Source organism: Mustelus asterias, chromosome 3 (genome assembly GCF_964213995.1).
Source record: "Mustelus asterias chromosome 3, sMusAst1.hap1.1, whole genome shotgun sequence".
Taxonomy (NCBI): Eukaryota; Metazoa; Chordata; class Chondrichthyes; order Carcharhiniformes; family Triakidae; genus Mustelus; species Mustelus asterias.
Window position 1 is genome coordinate 143,588,054 of NC_135803.1, and position 24,127 is coordinate 143,612,180.

Genomic DNA, 24,127 nt, shown 5'->3' on the forward strand with positions numbered 1-24,127 from the left:
ATTGGCCATGCTAAATTGCCACTTAGTGTCCAAAGATATGTTGGTTAGGTGGATTGGTCATGATAAATTGCCCCTTAGTGTCCAAAGATGTGTAGCTTAGGGGGATTGGCCATGCTAAATTGCCCCTTAGTGTCCAAAGATATGTTAGGGGGATTGGTCATGCTAAATTGTCCCTTAGTGTCCAAGGCTGTGTAGGTTAGATGGATTAACCATGGTAAATGCATGTGGGGGTACAAGGATAAGGTGGGGAGAGGGCCTGGGTAAGATACTCTGCCAGAGAGTCGGTGCAGACTCGATGGGCCGAATGCCCTCTTTTGCACTGTAGGGATTCTATGACTGTTCAAAGTGCCAAACAAAATATTTGATTATTGATTTGTCTTAAGTTTTGCATTCTACATAAAATTGAAAGGCATTGACTCAGTAGTACTGAAGTAATATTGGAAAAATGGCTCTCTAGTGGGCAACTCCAATCCTCACGTTCCTGAAGGAAATCCTCTATTGCAGAACAGTTATAAATTCATGTTTCCATATGTCACGGGAATAATTTGTGTGTTCCCTTTCATTGCCTGTGATCAGTATGTTAGTGTGTAAAAGATGGCTGTCTTCTTAACCGCACAATGATTGTCCCAATTTAAATAATCCCAGCAGCAAGCTTTTCATGAGTTTTTTAACAAAATAAACAGTTTATTTATTATCAACTGTTGCCTCGGATGTTATAATGTGACGTTGCACTCACTCGGCTCACACAGACAAAGATTAGATACAGATAAAGGTTAAATTACACAATCACAATTTGTAATTATCTCAGTTTTTTTCAGTGGTAGACCCGCAGTTTCTTAGATGAATTGTAGCGAAGGTCCAGTAAACAAAAGGATTCTCAGTCGGCTGCAAGGCTTCTTGTCATCAGATTTCCAGGAGGTTGGTTCTCAGGTGAACTTGAAGTTGGAACAGGTTGGGAGGGGGGGGGGGGGGGGGGGGTTCGTCTGGAGGAGTCTTGTTGTTTAGTACCTTGGCTGGATGACTTGCAGCTGGTTTGATGGAACTCTGACTGCAGGACAGCATCTGGCTTTTACTTTAAAGGCAGATGGCAAAATGGTTTCCTCACCATGTGACATATGTAAGTTCAAAAACCTTTTTTCAAAAAAGGGAGTGTTGTGTTGATTATGCACCCTGTGATATTGTTTGATATTTTGAAATTCATCCAGTCTAGTTTGGATGAGGGGCCATCATAATACAATGAAAGGTCAAATGGGATCCATTCACATTCATCTAACACACGTTAAGTTTAGATGTTTTTATCCAGGGTGAAACAGAAAGATGAGGCATCTGGAATTTTATGGTTCTTTAGTTGTTGGCCCACCCTTAAACAAAGGAATGTGTGAATTCACAGAGGGAGGTGAATGTGCATACTTAATTAGGTATTTGTTTGCGACTCAGGATTGTCTGGAGCTCAAAATGTCAAAGGGTCACATGATTTGCAGCAGCCATTTTATAATCTGCGTTCAAAATTGTTAAGTATTGACTGAATGTACTGAATAATTTTAATTTTGATTTTATTTATTATTGTTACATATATTGGCATACAGCGAAAAGTGTCATTTCTTGCACGCTATACAGACAAAGCATACTGTACATAGAGAAGGAAAGAAGAGGGTGCAGAATGTAGTGTTACAGTCATAGCTAGGGTGCAGAGAAAGATCAACTTTCTGCAAGGTATGTTGGTTTGCATGATGGACCAGGCTTCATTTATGACCCTTTGTAGTTTCTTGTGGTCTTGGACAGCCATTGACTCTGTCTACACTTCCTGCTGTCTTGGCAAAGCAGCCAGCATAATTAAGGACCCCACACACCTCGGACATTGTCTCTTCCATCTTCTTCCGTTGGGAAAAAGATACAGAAGTACCAACCGGTACTTCTTCAACAGCTTCTTCCCTGCTACCATCAGACTTTTGAATGGACCTACCTTGCATTAAGTTGATCTTTCTCTGCACCCTAGCTATGACTGTAACACTACATTCTGCACTCTCTCGTTTCCTTCTCTATGAATAGTATGCTTTGCCTGCAGAGTGCAAGAAACAATATTTTTCATTGTATGTTAATACATGTGACAATAATAAATCAAATCAAATCAGGAGCCATACCAAGCTGCGATACAACCAGAAAGAATGCTTTCAATGGTGCATCTGTAGAAGTTGGTGAGAGTTGTAGCTGACATGCCAAATTTCTTTGGTCTTCTGAGAAAGTAGAGGCGTTGATGGGCTTTCTTAACTATATTGTTGGTGTGGGGGGACCAGGACAGGTTGTTGGTGATCTGGACATCTAAAAACTAGAAGCTCAGGACCATTTCTACTTCGTCCCCATTGATGTAGACAGACCATTGTCCGCAGCAAACTACCCAGCCTTCAGGAGAACAGTGACCATGACACCACACAACCCTGCCACAGCAACCTCTGCAAGACGTGCCGGATCATCGACACAGATGCCATCATCTCACGTGAGAACACCATCCACCAGGTACACGGTACATACTCTTGCAATTCGGCCAACGTTGTCTACCTGATATGCTGCAAGAAAGGATGTCCCGAGGCATGGTACATTGGGGAAACTATGCAGACGCTGCGACAACGGATGAATGAACACCGCTCGACAATCACCAGGCAAGACTTGTTCTCTTCCTGTTGGGGAGCACTTCAGCGGTCACGGGCATTCGGCCTCTGATATTCGGGTAAGCGTTCTCCAAGGCGGCCTTCGTGACACACGACAGCGCAGAGTCGCTGAGCAGAAACTGATAGCCAAGTTCCGCACACACGAGGACGGCCTCAACCGGGATATTGGGTTCATGTCACACTATTTGTAACTCCCACAGTTGCGTGGACCTGCAGAGTTTCACTGGCTGTCTTGTCTGGAGACAATACACATCTTTTTAGCCTGTCTTGATGCTCTCTCCACTCACATTGTTTTGTTTCTTAAAGACTTGATTAGTTGTAAGTATTCGCATTCCAACCATTATTCATGTAAATTGAGTCTGTGTCTTTATATGCTCTGTTTGTGAACAGAATTCCCACTCACCTGAAGAAGGGGCTTAGAGCTCCGAAAGCTTGTGTGGCTTTTGCTACCAAATAAACCTGTTGGACTTTAACCTGGTGTTGTTAAACTTTTTACTGTGTTTACCCCAGTCCAACGCCGGCATCTCCACATCATGGGTATTTTCACAGTTATAGCAGGGCCAGGACTGTACAAGTGAGTACAAATATTGCCCAACACTTAACTCTAAAATGAGATAATCCAAGAGTATGGTAATAGGACCCGTTTGAAATCAGAACTAGATACTTGTATCTTTCACACATACCCGCAAGTGCACTTCCCCAATCTTTTCAAAGTTGGTCCAAGAAAATACCAGATACAGAAGGCCAGTTGTTAGGATAATAAGTAATTCTACCAGTAAATGAGCATATGGTGCAAGTTATAGATAGATGCACGTAATTCAATCAATGCAACATGTCTTTGCATAATAATGCAAAATAATGAACACGCTATGCTCCCTCACATTAGTGGGACATCCTGCTTGACCTCAATAAAATGATTTTTAATTATTCTCCTGTATTCTAACCATTTGTTTTACTCGTTCATGTGATGTGGGCATCACTGGCTGGACCAGCATTTGTTGCCCATCCTTAATTGCCCTCTGAGTGGCTCGCTAGGCCATTTCAGAAGGCAATAAAGAGTCACCCACATTGCTGTGAGTCTGGAATAGGCCAGACCAGGTAAGGACTACAAATTTCCTCCCCTAAAGAACATCAGTGAACTAGCTGCTCTTTTACAACAATTGACAATAGTTGTCATGCCCACCATTACTGAGACTAGCTTTATAATTCCCGATTTTTATGAATTGAGTTTAGATTCCACCAGCTGCCATGGTGAGATTTGAACCCATTTCCCCAGAGGATTAATCGGGTCCTCTGGATGACTAGTCCAGTTATATTATTACCGCTATATCACCATCTCCTTGCTGGTGAAAGCTTGTTCTAGCAAACAGATATTGGTGTGTGTCTGCCATTGCCTTTAATATTCCTGTGTTCACAGTCAGAGTTGTCTTTGAAGAGTTTTCTTTGTCCTTCCTGGAATGTTGGATATTTGCGAGTTGGCGGGGGAGACAGTTTTCAGCATTCTAGGCACAGTGTCCGTCTAGTCCAGCGAAGTTGATTTTGTGAGAGATTTTCCTCAGTGCTTGTGGAGCTGGCTTTAAGAACAACCAATGTTTGCTTGATGGTCTTCCCATTCAGTCCAGAAGTTGGGACGGACGAATTACTGGTAGAACTTCTCGAGTGCTCTTAAGTCTCACCGATACGAAGTCCAGGTCTCACTGCCGCACAGGAGATCGGTGACAACAACTACTTTGTCCCTGTGGCAGTCTTTGGTGCCAAGCACTCATTACTGCGGTTCGTAGAAGGCTGAACATACCTTGGAGAGTGGTGGCATTGACATTACATTGGGAGGAGCTTGCTACCAATTGTTCAAAATGGCAACAACTTAGCCATCAAGCCTTTGGATCATCCAGACTCAAAACGTTGGCTCTATTCTCTCTCCACAGAGGCTGTCAAACCTGCAGAGATTTTCCAGCATTTTCTGTTTTTGTTTCAGATTCCAGCATCCACAGTATTTTGCATTTATCTTAGAGGTTGGAGCAGTCCTGTCATTTCTTTGTTAGTTAACAACCTGAGTACCTCCAATAAATTTTACTACTTACAAATACACCTTTATCAAAACTAATAAACTTCACTACTTTAATAAAGCATTCTCACACTCAATAAACTTTAATGTAATAATGGACCTCACTTTAACAAAAGATAATTCCCACCAGTTTATTTATTTAGATAAAATAAAAATGAAATACTCCAATTACCTCTCTGATTTCCTGAAATGTCATGCCTTGACCTTTCTTTCTGAATGTGGGGTTTGACCGGCACTGGCTGCTGGTGATGGATAACTGTTTGTAGCCCCAATCCTGGTCTCACTCTAAAGAAGGTTCACCAGGATGTTGCCTGGTCTCGAGGGTGTTGACTGTGAGGAGAGGTTGGATAAATTAGGATTGTTTTCACTGGAAAGACGGAGGCTGAGGGGAGACCTGATAGAGGTCTACAAAATTATGAGGGGCAGAGGCAGGGTGGATATTCAGAGGCTTTTTCCCAGGGTGGAAGTGTCAATTACAAGGGGGCACAGGTTCAAGGTGAGAGGGGAAAGTTTATGGGAGATGTGCGGGGGAGGTTTTTCATGCAGAGAGTAGTGGGTGCCTGGGACGTGCTGCCAGAGGAGGTGGTGGAAACAGGCACATGAGCAACATTTAAGCGCCATCTGGATGGGTACGTGAAATACGTGAAATCAAGCTAAGAGGGGCGAAGTATAACTCAGACATCAGAGGGACGTTTTTTACACAGAGGGTGGTGGGGGCCTGGAATGCGCTGCCAAGTAGGGTGGTGGAGGCAGGCACACTGATGTCGTTTAAGACTTACCTGGATAGTCACATGAGCAGCCTGGGAATGGAGGGATACAAACGATTGGTCTAGTTGGACCAAGGAGCGGCACAGGCTTGGAGGGCCGAAGGGCCTGTTTCCTGTGCTGTACTGTTCTTTGTTCTTTGTGAATAGGGAGGGAATAGAGGGATCTGGACCGAGTAAGGGCAAAAGGGTTCTTTTTAGTTTAGTAAGGGCATCATGATGAACATGGACTTGGAGGGCCGATATTTCTCTACACCTTAGCTATGACTGTAACACTATATTCCACAGTTTCTCCTTTCCTTCTCTGTGAACGGTATGCTTTGTCTGTATAGCGTGCAAGAAACAATACTTTTCACTGTATGCTAATACATGTGACAGTAATAAATCAAATTAAATCAAATCAAAGGCCTGTTCCTGTGCTGTACCTTTCTTTGTTCCTTCCCACTGCTCAATTTGATTTGATTTATTATTGTCACATGTATTAATATACAGTGAAAAATATTGTTTCTTGCGCGCTATACAAAGCATACCATTCATTAACTTGACTCTCACTGTCTCTGCGGTTTAAAGTCCCTCTCTTGGTCTCGCTATTTCGATAAGTATATTACTTCATGTTACCTTCTCACTGATGTTATTTTTCCTTTTTTTTGAGAGCTGTTCAGTTTTCCTTCGTCAATGTTGTTCCTCTGCTTGGCTTAACCATCAGTCTGTACAAAATGGTTCTGTACATCCAGCTCCATCACCTTGCTGTCAATCCTGTAATGTTCAATTCTATCAGACAGGGAACACTGTAAGGGCAACTTGGCGAATGTGATGAACTTTTGATGACATCTTTCAAAGCATACACAACCATGGAATGCAATATTTCATTGAAGAAGTACAAAGAAAGCCACCACGTAGCTCCAGTAGCCGAATAATCCTTTATGTCTCCACAACAACCTGAATGCAAGCTCAGTAACATGTATCAGTCTGACCTAATGGGATTAATTAACTGTAATTGGCTATTGCTAATGAATGAAATGATGTGCAAAACTTATAGAACATAGAACATAGAACATAGAACATTACAGCGCAGAACAGGCCCTTCGGCCCACGATGTTGCACCGACCAGTTAAAAAAAAACTGTGACCCTCCAACCTAAACCAATTTCTTTTCGTCCATGAACCTATCTACGGATCTCTTAAACGCCCCCAAACTAGGCGCATTTACTACTGATGCTGGCAGGGCATTCCAATCCCTCACCACCCTCTGGGTAAAGAACCTACCCCTGACATCGGTTCTATAACTACCCCCCCTCAATTTAAAGCCATGCCCCCTCGTGCTGGATTTCTCCATCAGAGGAAAAAGGCTATCACTATCCACCCTATCTAAACCTCTAATCATCTTATATGTTTCAATAAGATCCCCTCTTAGCCGCCGCCTTTCCAGCGAAAACAATCCCAAATCCCTCAGCCTCTCCTCATAGGATCTCCCCTCCATACCAGGCAACATCCTGGTTTTATATTTAAAAACACATTACTGCCGAGGTTAGTGAAGCTTCAAATCAGCTACGTTTAAATTAAACATTGTGTAACCCAATGAAAACCACAATCAGTATTTACATTTTAAATTAATCTTTTGCTCAGTTGATCTTCCTGTAGTCTAACAACTGCTTATAAAGTTTAAGTTTATTTATTAATATCACAAGTAGGCTTACATTAACACTGCAATGAAGTTACTGTGAAAATCCCCTAGTCGCCACACTCCGGCACCTGTTTGGGTACACTGAGGCAGAATTTAGCATGGCCAATGCATCTAACCTGCACGTCTTTCGGACTGTGGGAGGAAACCCATGCAGTGCGCAGACAGTGACCCGCGGCCGGGAATCAAACCCGGGTCCCTGGCACTATGAGGCAGCAGTGCTAACCACTGTGCCACTGTATGTATTTATATAAGCCATGTTTTGAGGTTTTATCTTTATCTGGTAGAAGTTTTATTCCATCCAATATTTTGATATTTTGTTTCTTATCTCTTGTGCTATTAAAACCTGATGATTTTAGGATATGTTGATGTGGTTTCTAGGACAACTTACCTGAAGCGACAGCTAATTGCCAAATCAGTGAAGATCCTTATTGGTTTTTCTTCAATTACTTCTCTTCTTCCTGATGACAGCATCCTGGTGAAAGGACAATTCGGTGTCTGCTGTTTGCTGTGCTTTGGCTTGTGAAAGGTTCCTTTATACAGCTTTCTCGTTCCTTCCATGTGGATAAGAAAACAAGCTGCTTCATCTCCGTCTTGGCCTGACCTGGACCAAACCTGAACCTTGCTATGAGGTGAGTGGACAGCACAAAGCCATGGGCCGGATTTACGACCCTTCCAACCGGTGCGGATCTTCCAGTCTTGCCTATGGCGACCACTTGTGGCGTGTTTCCCAGAGATGGAGCAGACGAGACATACAAAACGGTGTGGACTTTGGTGAGCTTCTTCAGCATCTAACCTATGTTATTCACTCGCTATTTCTCTGTAATATCTATCAGATCCTAATTATTAATTTCTATCTATCTAATTGTGCCATCAGTCCAAAGATGTGCGGGTTAGGTTGTTTGGCCATGGTAAAAAAATTGCCCTTTAGTGTCCTGAGATGCGTAGGTTAGAGGGATTAGTGGGTAAAATATGTAGGGATATGGGGGTAGGGCCTGGGTGGGATTGTGGTCGGTGCAGACTCGATGGGCCGAATGGCCTCTTTCTGTACTGTAGGGTTTCTATGATTCTAAGTTCATCCATTGCTTCAAATGCTATGTGCATTCTGATACAAAGGCCGGAATCTTTTGGCCGTAAATACCGGTGAGATTCTCTGCTCCCACTGGCAGCGCACCGCGGGTTTCCGCCGGCATGGTTGATGTCAATGGGAATTCCCATTGATAGCGGTGGGACCAGAGAATCCCACCGCTAGCAAACAACGCGCCAGCTCCCCCAGCGGGAAACATGCAGCTGGGAGAATCTCTCCCAAAGCCTTTAAGTTTGGACCTTTTGTTAATTTTGTAGCACCTAGCCTCACGCTGTCTATGCAGAACCTCCTTCCTCACCCTGTCTGTCATTGGAACCTACATAAACTACAACATCTGGATCTTTCCCCCTCCCATGACGCATTCCTCTCCAGCCAGGAGCAGATGTCCTAAACCCTGGCACCGAGCAGGCAACACAGCTCCCTGTGCAACAGATAGCAGGTAACACAGTCAACACAGAACAGTGTTAATCCCCTCACTAAACTGTCCCCTACTATGATAACATTCTCATGCGCTTCCCCGCACTGGAATAGCATCCTGTATCACAGTGCCATGGTCAGTCAGATCATCCCCACTCTCATCCAAACAAGCTGAAGAACCTCAAACCTGTTGGACAATTGCAGAGACTGACACTCCTGCCTTTTCTGCCCCTTTACCTGCCTCAGGTGCGGTCACACCCTCCTGTCCCAGACCACTTTCCAAACCAGAAGATCCTATCCAAAGGGGTGTGACTGCCTCCTGAAACAAAGTGTTCAGGTAACTCTCTCCCTCCCTGATGTGTCTCAGTGTCTGCAGCTCAGCCTCCAGCTCGATGACTCTGAGTCGAAACTTCTCAAGCTGCAAACACTGACTGCCCTGGATATCCATGAGCTCCCACATGCCTTGGTACATCACACCTATCCTGCTATACTCCTGAGATTTAATTAATAACTTAATTATTTCATCCAATTATTTATTTTCTTTTACATATTTATTAATCTTATCACAAACTCCAGAACTATTTTAAACCTTCAGAAATTGGACTGTAATATATAAAAGGGTGCAGGTCACATTAAGAGCTGATCACATGATTTGATGGTGATGTCATAGAGTGTATTTCAGGCTGTTTTACTTTCAGATTTGTATTCTGATGCAGAGCAGAGAGCAGCTCTTCAATAAAACCTGTTGTGTGTTACTTTGAATCGATGTGTGCAAACCAAGTCTTTTCTTTTTCTGTTAAAACCCCCAACCCCTAGGATATAACATAGACCTTGACCACTTACATCGAACAAAGAACAGTGCAGCACAGGAACAGGTCCTTCGGTCCTCCAAGCCTGCGCCCATCATGTCGTCCTATCTGGACCAACTGCTTACATCCCTCTATTCCCCGTTTGTTCATATGATCATCAAGATAAGTTTTAAATGTAGCTAATGTAACTGCCTCAATCATCTCCCTTAGCAATGCATTCCAGGCCCCCACCAACCTCTGTGTAAAAAAATTCTCCCGCACACCTCTACTGAACCTTTCCCCCCTTATATTGAACTTTTATGCTCCCTCGTTATTGTCATTTCTGCCCTGGGAAAAAACTTCCAACCCTATCTATACCTCTCATAATTTTATAAACTTCTATCAGGTCGCCCCTCAGCCTCCATCTTTCCAGGGAGAACAATCCCAATTTATTCAATCTCTCTTCCTAGCTAATACCTTTCATACCAGGCAACATCCTGGTAAACCCTTTTTGTACTCTCTCCAAAGCCTCCACGTCCTTCTGGTAGTGTGGTTATCAGAATTGGACACAGTATTCCAAATGTAGCCTAACCAGCGTTTTATACAACTATATCATAACTTGCCAACTTTTATATTTTTATACTTTTCTTCACCAACTTTTCCACCTGTGCTGCCACTTTTAAGGATCCATGCTCCTGTACTCCCAGATCTCTGTGTGTCTATGCTCCTGATGGTTCTGCCATTTATTTCATAACTCCCACCTGAATTGGATTTACCAAAATGCATCACCTTGCATTTGTCCAGATCGGATAAATCGGACTTATCGGATATTCACCAGATACTCACCAACAGCTCACTTCCTCTTCTGTAGAACAGCAGATACCAATTTCTACAGGGTGAAAAAGTTAGAAAAACAAAAGATTACTGCCCTCCCCTCCTTACCAAACTCCCTCTTCTCACCAAGTTTCCACACTCTGTCCGAAGTCACACTCAGTGTGCAACGTCTGAGATGATATGCTCTGAGCAAAGGGACTAGCTGAGCCCAGGTTCAGCAGAGACCTGTTCAAGCCAGCTTCCTTAATTAATTCTTTCAGTTGCTGCCAGTGGATAGCTTCTATCTCTCCATCTAGGCCCCTGGAAGAAACTTAGTTAAACAATACCTGCAGTTAATTGTTAAACACCAATACAAACAATATTAGAGTTTTAGAAAGATATTTGAAATTTCCCTCCTCACAAAACTTCCACACTGTCCAAAGTCATCCTCGATCAAAAGAGCTGAACTCCAAAGGTGAGATGAGAGTGACTACCTTTGACATCAAGGCCACATTTGACCCAGTGTGACATCAAGTCGTCTTAGTAAATCTGGAGTCAATGGGAATCAGAGGGAAATCTCTCGGCAGGTTGGCACAAAGGAAAATGGTTGTTGGAGGTCAGTCATCCCAGTTCCAGGACATCACTGCAGGAGTTCCTCAGGGTAGTGTCCGAGGCCCAACCATCTTCAGCTGCTTCATCAATGACCTTCCCTCCATTATGAGGTCAGAAGTGGGGATGTTCACTGATGATTGCACAATGTTCAGCACCATTTGTGACTCCACAGATGTCCAAATGCAGCAAGACATGGACAATATTCAGACTTGGGCTATCAAGTGGCAAGTAACATCATGCCATGCAGTGCCAGACAGTGACCATCTCCAACAAGAGAGAATCTAACCATTGTCCCTTGACATCCAATGGCATTACCATCACTGAATCTCCCACCATCAACATCTAAGGGTTACCAGGAACTTAACTGGATTATCCATATAAATACGACTTGCATCTCCCTGACTCCCCAGCATCAGATTTGGGGGCATAGACCAAAAACACAGTGGGCTATCCCTCTCAGAAGTTCCCAAATAAGGGTTTACATGGCAATTGTCCTGAAGTGCTAACTAGGACAATTGTGCTGGGAACCAACTGATATATATACATATTTTCATATGTTTGGACCAAGGCTTTAATGAAATCAGGAGCTGAGAAATTGGTTAAATAGCTTGAGGAGGCATCCATATCAAGCATGGGGCAAACCAGGAGGCAGGTCCCCATGAACTGCCATGATTGTCAATCAATTAAAAGTGATAATCCCTAAAAGGGGCACTACCAACAAACAAGGAGAAACTGTAAAGTTAAAGGAAACTTCACTCAAGAGGACCATGCTCAGACAAATAGATTGCTATCTCATTTTCTTCAACCAATCCTGAGTCTTCAACAATTGAAAGAGTGAATAAGTGCTGCCTTCTTAAAGGGGCAGCTGTAATAAACTGTAATCAAATCCAAAACTTTAAAGGAAATGAACAAATCAAATTAAACAACATTTCCCGGGGATTTGACGCTCTCTGGCGCCCACTGAAGGTCTCCAGCTCCTGGAGAATACTGTTGTCTCCTTGTCCAGGGACTCCCAGGTGCAGACATGGCCGCGAATGACAGGCTGGCACTTAGATTGAACAAGCCACTGGCCATTCCCTTCCACTGAATGTGATAAAGTTCTAAACTGCACTGCGATAACCTGACACCGCGAGTTCTGCTCCTCGGGCACTATAGCAGATAATCCGCAGTAAGCCTCAAGTCTCTTTTATGGGAAATGTCAATGTTTGTATAATTAAATGTTAATGCTTCGGAAATATGCCTGTCTTCCTATTCAGGCAAATTTAAACAGTCGTCTGCGTAAAACAATTTAAATTAACCTTTAGAATCTAATTAGACTTCATGCTTGATAAAGACCCTTAATGAAACTGCAACAGAATGCAAAGAAAAAGATAGCAGAATGACCAAGAGTAGTGAATGTCTCTTTAAGAGAAGAAGATTTCAGTGGATTTCTGAGCTCAACAAAGTGAGAGATGTTGGTGGTGAGTTTAAGAGTGGAAAAACTTAGCCATGCTCACATTGCTCAGTTGTTCCACTGGGTCTTCCAGTGGTTATTTTCCATTTGGAGGAGCAAGGAGAGTTCAGACAGAGAAATAAAGGCAGGTCCACACCTTCATGTAACATATTATATTTTAGCTTTCATTGTTAGTTTATTTATCAGTGTCACAAGTAGGCTTACATTAACACTGCGATGAAGTTACTGTGAAAATCCCCTAGTCGCCACACTCCGGTGATTGTTCGGGTACACTGAGGGAGAATTTAGCATGGCCAGTACACCTAACCAGCATAAAATAAAAGCAAATTACTGCGGATGCTGGAATCTGAAACCAAAAGAGAAAATGCTGGAAAATCTCAGCAGGTCTGGCAGCATCTGTAAGGAGAGAAAAGAGCTGATGTTCTGAGTCCAGATGACCCTTTTGCCAAAGCTGACAAAGCTTTGACAAAGGGTCATCTGGACTCGAAATGTCAGTTCTTTTCAGCCAGACCTGCTGAAATTTTCCAGCATTGTCTCTTTTGGTTTCAGACACCTAACCAACACGTCTTTCGGACTGTGGGAGGAAACCGGAGGAAACCCACGCAGACACAAGGAGAACGTGCAAACTCCACACAGTCACGCAAGCAGGGACCTGGGTTCGACTCCCAGTTTGGGTGACTATCTGTGTGGAGTTTGCACATTCTCCCCGTGTGAACCACCATGCCGCCCTTAGTCTCCTTCTTTGAAAAAAAGATATAATTGTGTTAGGAAGCAGTTCAGGGAAGGTTCACTCGACTCATTCCTGGGATGAGAGGCTTATCTTATGGAGAAAGGGGGGGGCCTATACCCATCAGAGTTTAGGTGAATCAGAGGGGATCTTATTGAAACATTTAAGATCCTGAGGTGATTTGATAGGGTGGATGCCAGGAGGATGTTTCCACTTACGGGAAAGACTAGGACCTGGGGACACAGTCTATGAGATCTACTGTTTTAGCCGGGATCAGGAGAAATGTTTTCTAGAAACAAAGAAACATAGAAACATGGAAAACTACAGCACAAAACAGGCCCTTCGGCCCCACAAGTTGTGCCGAACATATCCCTACCTTTTAGGCCTACCTAGAACCCTCAATCCTATTCAGTCCCATGTACTCATCCAGGAGTCTCTTAAAAGACCCTATTGAGTTCGCCTCCACCACCACTGATGGCAGCCGATTCCACTCGCCCACCACCCTCTGTGTGAAAAACTTCCCCCTAACATTTCCCCTGTACCTACTCCCCAGCACCTTAAACCTGTGTCCTCTCGTAGCAGCCATTTCCACCCTGGGAAAAAGCCTCTGAGAGTCCACCCGATCTATGCATCTCAACATCTTATACACCTCTATTAGGTCTCCTCTCATCCTACATCTCTCCAAGGAGAAAAGACCGAGCTCCCTCAGCCTATCCTCATAAGGCATGCCACTCAATCCAGGCAACATCCTTGTAAATCTCCTCTGCACCCTTTCAATCTTTTCCGCATCCTTCCTGTAATGAGGCGACCAGAACTGAGCACAGTACTCCAAGTGGGGTCTGACGAGGGTCTTCTATAGCTGCATCATTATCCCCGGACTCCTAAACTCAATCCCTTGATTGATAAAGGCTAGCACACCATACGCCTTCTTAACCACCTCCTCCACCTGCGGGGCTGATTTTAGAGTCCTATGGACTTGGACCCCAAGGTCTTTCTGATCCTCTACCGTACTACGAGTCTTTCCCTTTATATTGTACTCCTTCATCCCATTCGACCTGCCAAAATGGACCACGACGCATTTATCTGGGTTGAAGTCCATCTGCCACTTCTCCGCCCAGTCTTGCATCCTATCTATGTCCCTCTGTAACTTCTGACATCCCTCCAGACTATCCACAACCCCACCAACCTTCGTGTCGTCGGCAAACTTACCAACCCATCCCTCCACTTCCTCATCCAGGTCATTTATGAAAATGACAAACAGCAAGGGTCCCAGAACAGATCCCTGGGGCACACCACTGGTGACCAACCTCCATTTAGAAAAAGACCCATCTATACACACTCTCTGCCTCCTTTGGGCAAGCCAGTTCTGGATCCACAGGGCAGCAGCCCCTTGGATCCCATGCCCTCTCACTTTTTCTAGAAGCCTTGCATGGGGGACCTTATTGAACACCTTGCTAAAATCCATATAAACCACATCTACCGCTTTCCCTTCGTCAATGTGTTTAGTCACATTTTCGAAGAACTCCACCAGGCTCGTAAGGCACGATCTGCCTTTGACAAAGCCATGCTGAATATTCTTGAGCATACTAAACCTCTCTAAATGCTCATAAATCTTGTCCCTCAGGATCTTCTCCATCAGCTTACCAACCACTGAGGTTAGTAATTTCCTGGGCTATCCCTATTCCCCTTCTTGAAAATAGGAACCACATCCGCAATCCTCCAATCCTCCGGCACCTCTCCTGTCTCCATCAACGATGCAAAGATCATCGCCAGAGGCTCTGCAATCTCTTCCCTCATCTCCCACAGTAACCTGGGGTACATCCCATCTGGACCCGGTGACTTATCTATCTTGATGCCATTCAAAGATTCCAGCACAACCTCTTTGTTAAAGTTCACATACTCAATCTTTTCAGTCCACCGCAAGCCCGCAGTACATCCACCTAGGTCCTTCTCCTCTGTGAAAACCGAGGCAAAATACTCATTAAGCACCTCTGCCATTTCTACTGATTCCGTACTGATTTTCCCGCCTTCACCTTTTATAGGCCCTATTCCTTCAAGGATTCTCTTCAAGGATCGTTAGTATCTGAAATTCTGTTGCCCGGAGAGCAGTGGAGGCTGGATCAATGAATTTGTTCAAGGCAGAGATGGACAGATCTTTGATAGACTAGAAGGTCAAGGGTTCTGAGTGACAGATGGCAAAGTGGAGTTGAGACAACAACCAGATCATCCATGATCTTATTGAATGGCAGCACAGGCTTGAAGGGCTGAATGGCCCACTTCTGTTCCTAAGTCCTGTGTTCCTATGTTGCATGCTTGAGGCAATGGACCTTCGGCCCAAGTAGCAAGACTGAGGCCAACTGACCCCCCACCCCATCACGCGGTCATTATATAGACACGACCCAATATTGTGATCGCTTTTCCTCTTGCTGTGAAGATGCCACAGCTTTGAAATTCTGTGCAACCACATCCTTTCGAGGCAGTAACACTTACCTCAAATTTTGATACATCGTTGCATTAAACAGGTTATAGAAGCTTTGTTTGTGGAAGACTTTGGTCCTTTTCCGGAGAGAGTGGAGATGATAGCGTCACAGAGAGATAATAATATGTTTACCAGCTATCAGGCTCCCCTAAATTGCAGGCCATGAGTGGTGGCACAGGGGAAGCCATCAGGGCTTCTAACAACCACCCTTGGACTAAAAGAAAAGGACCTTGTTCTGGCGATGTTAAGGTTTACATGAACAAAACAATGCAGGTGAACACCCAGGAAGCTGGCATAATGCCTTCATTTAGTTCCATTATCAGTACCAACAATTATTCTCATTAACTTATCCCTAGAGCTTTCCTGGACCCCCAATGTGAGTGAGGAATCACTAAACAGTGACTACAAGGAAATGCAGCAAGGTTTACATTTCTATTTAAATGCTGGTAGAACAGTACAACTGACACTGGAAAAGAAAGTCTGCAGACAAGACAGAGAGAGTGAGGCATTACAGAACTGCAAATTATTGGCATGTACATAAGAGAGGGGAACACATTCAGCCATCTCGTTGATGGAGCTAAAAATACTCCAGGGTCTCAGGTGTGGTCAGAAGCAGGTCTGGCGCTGTCTCAGTGAAAAGTAAAATAAAAACATCTTGAAAGACTTTTTTTCTTGGTCCCAGTAACAAATAATCAAGGTTTCTGCAGTTGGGCTTAAAGGTCCCTCATTTCCAACAGTCTGAATTGTCACATCTCCTTCTGATAAACCCTATTCTGAATGATTTATCTTGAACCGTGAATCTGGAACTACAGCCAATGTCTTTGATTTGAATTGATTTGATTTGATTTGATTTATTATTGATATTATTATTACCTCTTTAACCTGTGATTATTCCTCTCTCCACTCACATTATCTGTACCTGTAAAACTTGATGGCCTGTAAAGGCTCGCATTCCAACCAATATCTTGCAATTCTGTCTTTGTCTATATATGCCGTGTTTGTCAAACCTACCTCTCCACTCATCTGATGAAGGGGCAGCGCTCTGAAGGCTCGTGATTCCAAATAAACCTGTTGGACTTTAACCTGGTGTTGTGAGACTTCTTACTGTGCTTTATTATTGTCACATGTATTGGGATACAGTGAAAAATATTGTTTCTTGTGCTGTACAGACAAAACATACTGTTCATAAAGTTCATAGGGGAGCAGAAAAGGAGAGAGTGCAGAATGTAGCGTTACAGTTATAGCCAGGGTGTAGAGAAAAATCAACTTAATATAAGGTAGGCCATTCAAAAGTCTGATAGCAGCAGGGAAGAAGCTGTTCTTGAGTCGGTTGGTACATGACCTCAGACTTTTGCATCTTTTTCCCGATGGAAGAAGATGGAAGAGAGAATGTCCAGAGCCCATGGGGTCTTGATTACGCTGGCTGCTTTTCCAAGGCAGCGGGAAGTATAGACAGAGTCAATGGATGGGAGGCTGGTTTGCGTGATGGATTGGGCTACGTTCACAACTCTTTGTAGTTTCTTGCGGTCTTAGACAGAGCAGGAGCCATACCAAGCTGTGATACAACCAGAAAGAATGCTTTCTATGGTGCATCTGTAAATCTTGGCGAGAGTCGTAGCGAACATTTGACATAAATGATGCCCGTGGGAGCTCGGTGGGCAGATAGCAGGAAGGGCTATTACAAACAAAAACAGAAAACGCTGCAAAGCCTCAGCAGGTCTGGCAGCATCTGTGGAGAGAGAACACGGCTAACGGTTCGAGTCTGGATGACTCTTTGTCAGGGTTGAAGACAATAGAAAATAGGCTGAGATTTATACAGTTGTGGGGTGCATTAATTTTGGAAAAGCAGCTTCAAGGCAGATTTTCAGATCAACGCAGCACAGTTATGCCAGTTGTAAACTGCAAAAAATAAGGCAAGGAATTGCAGAGCCCTGTGTTTACACAAAGAGCATTTCTATTACTCCAGGGTATTTTTTTAAGCTGCTGAGTTTATAATGACCCATTGACCCGTGTAAAATGTTTAATTTTGTTCTGCATTTGAGTTGTAAATGTTTCATGTTTCTTGCCATCTGGCGATATCTGGGCTGTTGGGATGGCCACACTCTGTGAATTAAGTTTCAAGCGAAATAGCCAGTGAGAATTAGCAGATGATGAAAGCAGAAATTCTGATCATTCTCTTTCCACTTTATTGGTAATCTTCATTTTATGGGACTCCTTCATGGAGTCCCCTGTTAATCCATTCTGTTTAACAATTTGTGAAGCTCAATAAATCTCTATTTGAGCTGACAAACCATTAAAGAGAAATTATCATTACCCTCAGTTAACAATTTTATTTTATTTTGGTGTAATTTGCAAATCTAATAGAAATGATTAATGCATCCATCTCATTGAGGTTTTTTAAAATCATGATTATATTATATCAACATATGAATCATGAGCAGGAGTAGGCCACTCAGCCCCTCGAGCCTGCTCCCCCATTCAATTAGATCATGGCTGATCTGATTGTAACTTCAACCGCACATTCCTGTCTACCCCCAATAATCTCTCACCCCCTTGTTAATCAAGAATCTGTCTAGCTCAGCCTTAGGAATATTCAAAGACTCTGTTTCAACTGCTTCTTGAGGAAGAGTGTTCAAAAGACTCACAAGCCTCTGTTATTTATTACAAAAGTGGAGTCTCATTCCTTCAAGTACTAATTATTGTTGGAGATGAATGATATACTCGTCATCTTTGTCTTAAATGAATTAATGTCTTTAGTGGTTAGCCTCACAGTGCCAGGGACCCAGGTTCGATTCCCGGCTTGGGTGACTGTCTATGTGGAGTTTGTATATTCTCCCTGTGTCTGCGTGGGTCTCCTCCGAGTGCTCTGTTTCCTCCCATAACCTGAAAGACATGCTGGTTAGGTGCATTGACCATGCTAAATTCTCCCTCAGTGTACCTGAACAGGCGCACGAGTGTGGCGACTCGGGGATTTTCACAGTAACTTCATTGTAATGTTAATGTAAGTCTACTTGTGACACTAATAAATAAACTTTAAAACTTTAACTTAAAAAAACCCTTTATTTTTAAACAGTGACCCCTTGTTCTAGATTCTCTGACAAGGGGAAACATTCTCTTCACATCCACACTGTCCATACCCCGTAGGATCTTAAAGGATTCAATCAAATCACCTCTGATCTGATCAAATGTGATCAGTTTGGGTTCTGCCAGGATGATTGGACAGCAGACCTCATTACAGCCATATATTCAAACATGGACAAAAGAGCTGAATTCCAACGATCAGATGGGAGTAACTGCCCTAAATGTCAAGAAAGCAATTGAGTGAGTGCAGAACGAGGAGCCCCAGCAAAACAAAAGTCAATGAGAATGTCTCCTGGTTGCAGTCATATCGAACACAAAGGAAGATGGGAGTGGTTGTTGGAAGTCAGTCATCTCAGCTTAGGACATCGCTGCAAGAGTTCCTCAGGGTGGTGTCCTAGGCCCAAACATTTCACTTCATTGAACACATTCCCACCAAGATCGGGGATGTTCAGCACCATTTGCAATTCCTCAGATATTGAAGCAATCTCAGTCCTTATGCAGCAAGATCTGGATAATATTCCGGCTTGGGCTAATAAGTAACAAATAACATTTACACCACATGTGTGCCAAGCAATGACTATCTCCAATAAGAGAGAATCTAACCATCTACCCTTGTCCAATAACATTACCATTGCTGAATCTGCTATCATCGATGTTCTGGGGGTTACCATTGAACAGAAGCTTTGCAGGTACATATAGCTAAAGGAACAGGTCAGAGACTAGGAATTATTTGGCATGTAAATCACCTCTGGACTCCCCAAAGCCTGCCCAGCATCTACAAGGTACAAGTCAGGAGTATGATGGAAAACTCTGCACTGATCTGAATGAGTGTGGTTCCAACAAGATTCAAGAAGCTCAACACCCTTCAGGAAGCAGCCTGCTTGATTAGCACCCCCATCCACCATCTTAAATATTCACTCCCAACACAACCGGCGCACAGTAATAGCAATTTGTACCATCCACAGGATCATAGAATCCCTACAGTGCAGAAGGAGGCCATTTGGCCCTTTGAGTCTGCACTGACCAAAGATGTGCGGGTGAGGTTGATTGGCCAGGCTAAAAATTGCCCCTTAGAGTCCTGAGATGCGTAGGTTAGAGGGATTAGCGGGTAAATATGTGGGGGTAGGGCCTGGGTGGGATTGTGGTCGGTGCAGACTCGATGGGCCGAATGGCCTCCTTCTGCACTGTCGGGATTCTATTCTATTCTATGATTTGACCACAATCTCACTCAGGCCCTATCCCCATAACCCCATGCATGTATCCTCGCTAGCCCCCCCTGACACTAAGGGGCAATTTAGCATGGCCAATCCACCTGACTTGCACATCTTTAGATTGTGGGAGGAAACTGGAGAACCCGGAGGAAACCCACACAGACATGGGGGAACCTTGCAAACTCCACACAGACAGTAACCCAAACTGGGAATCGAACCCAGGTCCCTGGTGCTGTGAGGCAGCAGTGCTAACCAATGTGCCACCGTGTTGCTTTGCAACAACTCTCCAAGCCTCCTTTGACAGCACCTTCCAAACCCAGAACCCCTAAAATCCAGCAGAACAGGAGCAGCAGGTACATGGGAACATCATCACCTGCAAGTTTCCCTCCAAGTCACACACCATCCTGACTTGGAGGTATATCACCGTTCCTTGATTAGTGATGGGTCAAAACCCTGAAACTCCCTCTCTGGCAGCACTGTGGGGGTACCTACACAACCTGACCTGCAGTTGTTCAAGAAGGTGGCTCACCACCACCTTCTGAAGGTCAGTTAGGGATGGGCAACAAATGTTGACCTAGCCAGCAATGCTCATATTCCATGAATAAGTGCAAAATTCCTATTATCTCGAGAAGAAGTCATGTGAATTTTTGCTGCACTCCCTCTCAGTCAAGTATGTTGTTCCATTGGCCAGGAGACCAAACTTGCACGCAGTAATCCATTTGTGCCTCAACAATGTCAGAACCAACAGTTATAAACAGTTGCTACACTTCCTGCCACTTGGTGTTTGGATGGTTGGAAAGCAATAGCGACAAGGGCAGGCACCAGAAGACTCATTATCAGAAAAACGGAGACAATTTTAGGTTTTTTAATTTAAAAACAAGAAGGACGTTTTAACAAAAACAGGCAGGTGTTTAATGACAGCAGTGCACGTTTTCCTACTGAGAGGCTTTAGCCCCGATTCAGAGTTCATATGAAACATTATCAACTTCATTGTGTAAAGAGAGGTTTGTATCAGAACACAAAGAAAACAAAGCAAGATTTGCATTTATATAGTGCCTTTCAGGACCTCAGGATATCCGAAAGTGCTTTACAACCAGTTAATAGAAATCATACACCCCCGACAGTGCAGAAAGTGGCCATTCGGCCCATCAGGTCTGCACTGATGCTCCAGCAGAGCATCTTACCCAGATCCACCCGTGCCCCAGCCCTGTAATCCCACGCATTTACCCCCACTAATCCCCTAACCTACACAAGGGGCAATTTAGCATGGACCAAGCCATGTAAGTAATTTTTGATATGTAATTGCTATTGTAATGTCAGAAACAGCAAAGCACAGAATGAAATAGGGAGGAGGGCTCCTTCTGAGTTTGTCCTTGTTCATAGCTTACTTTTTCCTGGCGGTGATTTAAAATTTGTGATATTCTGCTGATATATTTTTAAGAAACTTGTTGCAAGTTTAACGATTACGCAGAAAAAGTCTGAATCCAAATGACAAGGGGAAAACTGGATGCCTAAAAGGATAATTAGCACTGACACCATTAGTACTTTGCAAATGTATCTTGCCTCACTGAATACGTGTTAATGGTCTAGCAATAAAAGGCATATGTGACAAGTGATCCAATAAGTGTGAATCGCAGAGAAAAGAGTGAGCTCTTCATTGGAAAATGAGAAGGCAAATCAGAATATATTTTCTTCAAATAAAATGTTCATCACTTGCGTGTCCGTGTGTATATTTCTCCCCTTTGTTTTGCTCCTTTTAAATTTCTTCATTTTTTCATTTGTCACATTCTTTGATGCTGACACAGGTCTGTGTACCTGTAACTATTCAAGAGGCGGCTAGATATAGCACTTGGGGCGAATGGGATCAAAGGTTACGGGAGGAAAGCAGGATTAGGCTACTGAGTTGGACGATCAGCCACGATCGTGATGAATGGGGGAGCAGGCTCGAAGGGTCGAATGGCCTCCTCCTGCTCCTATCTTCTATGTTTCTATGAAGCGTTAACCCACCTGGTCTCTCCACCCAATCCGCTCGCTGACCATTTCCAGCGTTTTGTATTTGCACTACAGTTAATGTTCAGTTCTGTGCAGCCAATGTTAAGTTAATGTGCAGTTTGGTCCTGGGCGGCACAGTGGCACAGTGGTTAGCACTGCTGCCTCACAGCGCCAGGGACCCGGGTTCGATTCAGGATACTTACAGGATACTGCGAGGTCTGGATAGAGTGGACGTGGAGAGGATGTTTCCACTAATAGGAAAAATTACAACCAGAGGGCACAACCTCAGGCTAAAGGGACGATCCTTTAAAACAGAGATGAGGAGGAATTTCTTCAGCCAGAAAGTGATGAATCTGTGTAAGTGATGAATTCTTGCCGCAGAAGGCTGTGGGGGCCAGGTCATTGAGTGTCTTTAAGACAGAGATAGATAGGTTCTTGATTAATAAGGGGATCAGGGATTATGGGGAAAAGGCAGAAGAATGGGGATGAGAAAAAAATCAGCCATGATTGAATGGTGGAGCAGACACGATGGGCCGAGTGGCCTAATTCTCCTCCTAGGTCTTATGGTCTTATGGCTTGGGTAACTGTCTGTGCGGAGTCTGCACGTTCTCCCCGTGTTTCCGTGGGTTTCCTCTGGGTGCTCCGGTTTCCTCCCGCTGTCTGAAAGAAAGATGTGCTGGTTAGATGCATCGGCCACGCTGAATTCTCCCTCAGTGCACCCGAACAGACACCGGAGTGTGGCGACTGGGGGATTTTCACAGTAACTTCATTGCAGTGTTAATGTAAGCCTACTTGTGACACTAATAAATAAACTTTAAACTTAAACTTAAGAGTGAAAGATGAATCCTTTGCAGCAGTGGTTTTGAATAGTGACGGAGCATTGGTTCTGTCAGCTTTGGTGGTTTGGTCTAACCTCACTCCAATGATGGAGAGAAGTACCAGGGACTTTAAGCCTTTCAGACACAGAAATGGGGGCAGATTTTGGAAAACTATCATTTGTGTTCACATGACTTAATGGGAGTCGTAGAGTCATAGAGGTTTACAGCATGGAAAGAGGCCCTTCAGCCCAACTTGTCTATGCCGCCCTTTTTTTTAACCTCTAAGTTAGTCCCAATTGCCCGCATTTGGCCCATATCCCTCTATACCCATCTTACCCATGTAATTGTCTAAATGCTTTTTAAAAGACAAAATTGTACCTGCCTCTACTACTGCCTCTGGCAGCTTGTTCCAGACACTCATCACCCTCTGTGTGAAAAAGTTGCCCCTCTGGACACTTTTGTATCTCTCCCCTCTCACCTTAAACTTATGCCCTCTTGTTTTAGACTCCCCTACCTTTGGGAAAAGATATTGACTATATACCTTATATATGCCTCTCATTATTTTATAGACCTCTATAAGATCACCCCTCAGCCTTCAACGCTCCAGAGAAAAAAGTCCCAGTCTATCCAGCCTCTCCTGCTTACTCAAACCATCAAGTCCCAGTAGCATCCCAGTAAATCTTTTCTGCACTCTTTCTAGTTTAATAATATCCTTTCTATAATAGGGTGACCAGAATTGTACACAGGGACTAGTTGGTAATTCTGTAGAAATAGTGTGTCACCACACTACTATAGGGCAATTTGGTAAAACATTTCACTTGGTTAGTACATAAACGGCTCATAAAATTCGTGACTCAATGATAAAATTCCAGTGGGTAAAATTCATGTTGCTCCCAACCATCTCAACCTTTCTTCACCATGCCTCCAGCAAGTTTCCCCTTCTGCCAACACAATGTGCGCTCCTGGCCCCACTGTACTAAAATATAACAACATGGTGAAAGTATGTTTGTGCAAACAATATTTTCCTTTCGAATTATACCCGTTCGATTTTAGTTCCAGAGGAAGTAAGTGGAAGGCAATGGCCCTAATGGTATTATCGCTAGATTATTAATCCAGAAACACAGTTAATGTTCTGTGGAGCCAGGTTCGAATCCCGTCACGGCAGATGTTGGAATTTGAATTCAATAAATAATATCTGGAATTAAGAATCTATTGATGGACCATGAAACCATTGTCGATTGTCGTGCAGAAAAAAACCCATCGGGTTTATTAGTGTCCCTTAGGGAAAGAAATCTGCCGTCCTTACCTGGTCTGGTCTACATATGACTCCCGAGCTACAGCAATGTGATTGACTCTCAACTGCTCTCCAAGGGCAACTAGGGATGGGCAATAAATGCTGGTCAGCCAGTGACGCCCATGTCCCATGAATGAATAATAAAAAAGGGAGCGACTGATGGCGTTGATAGAGGAAAAG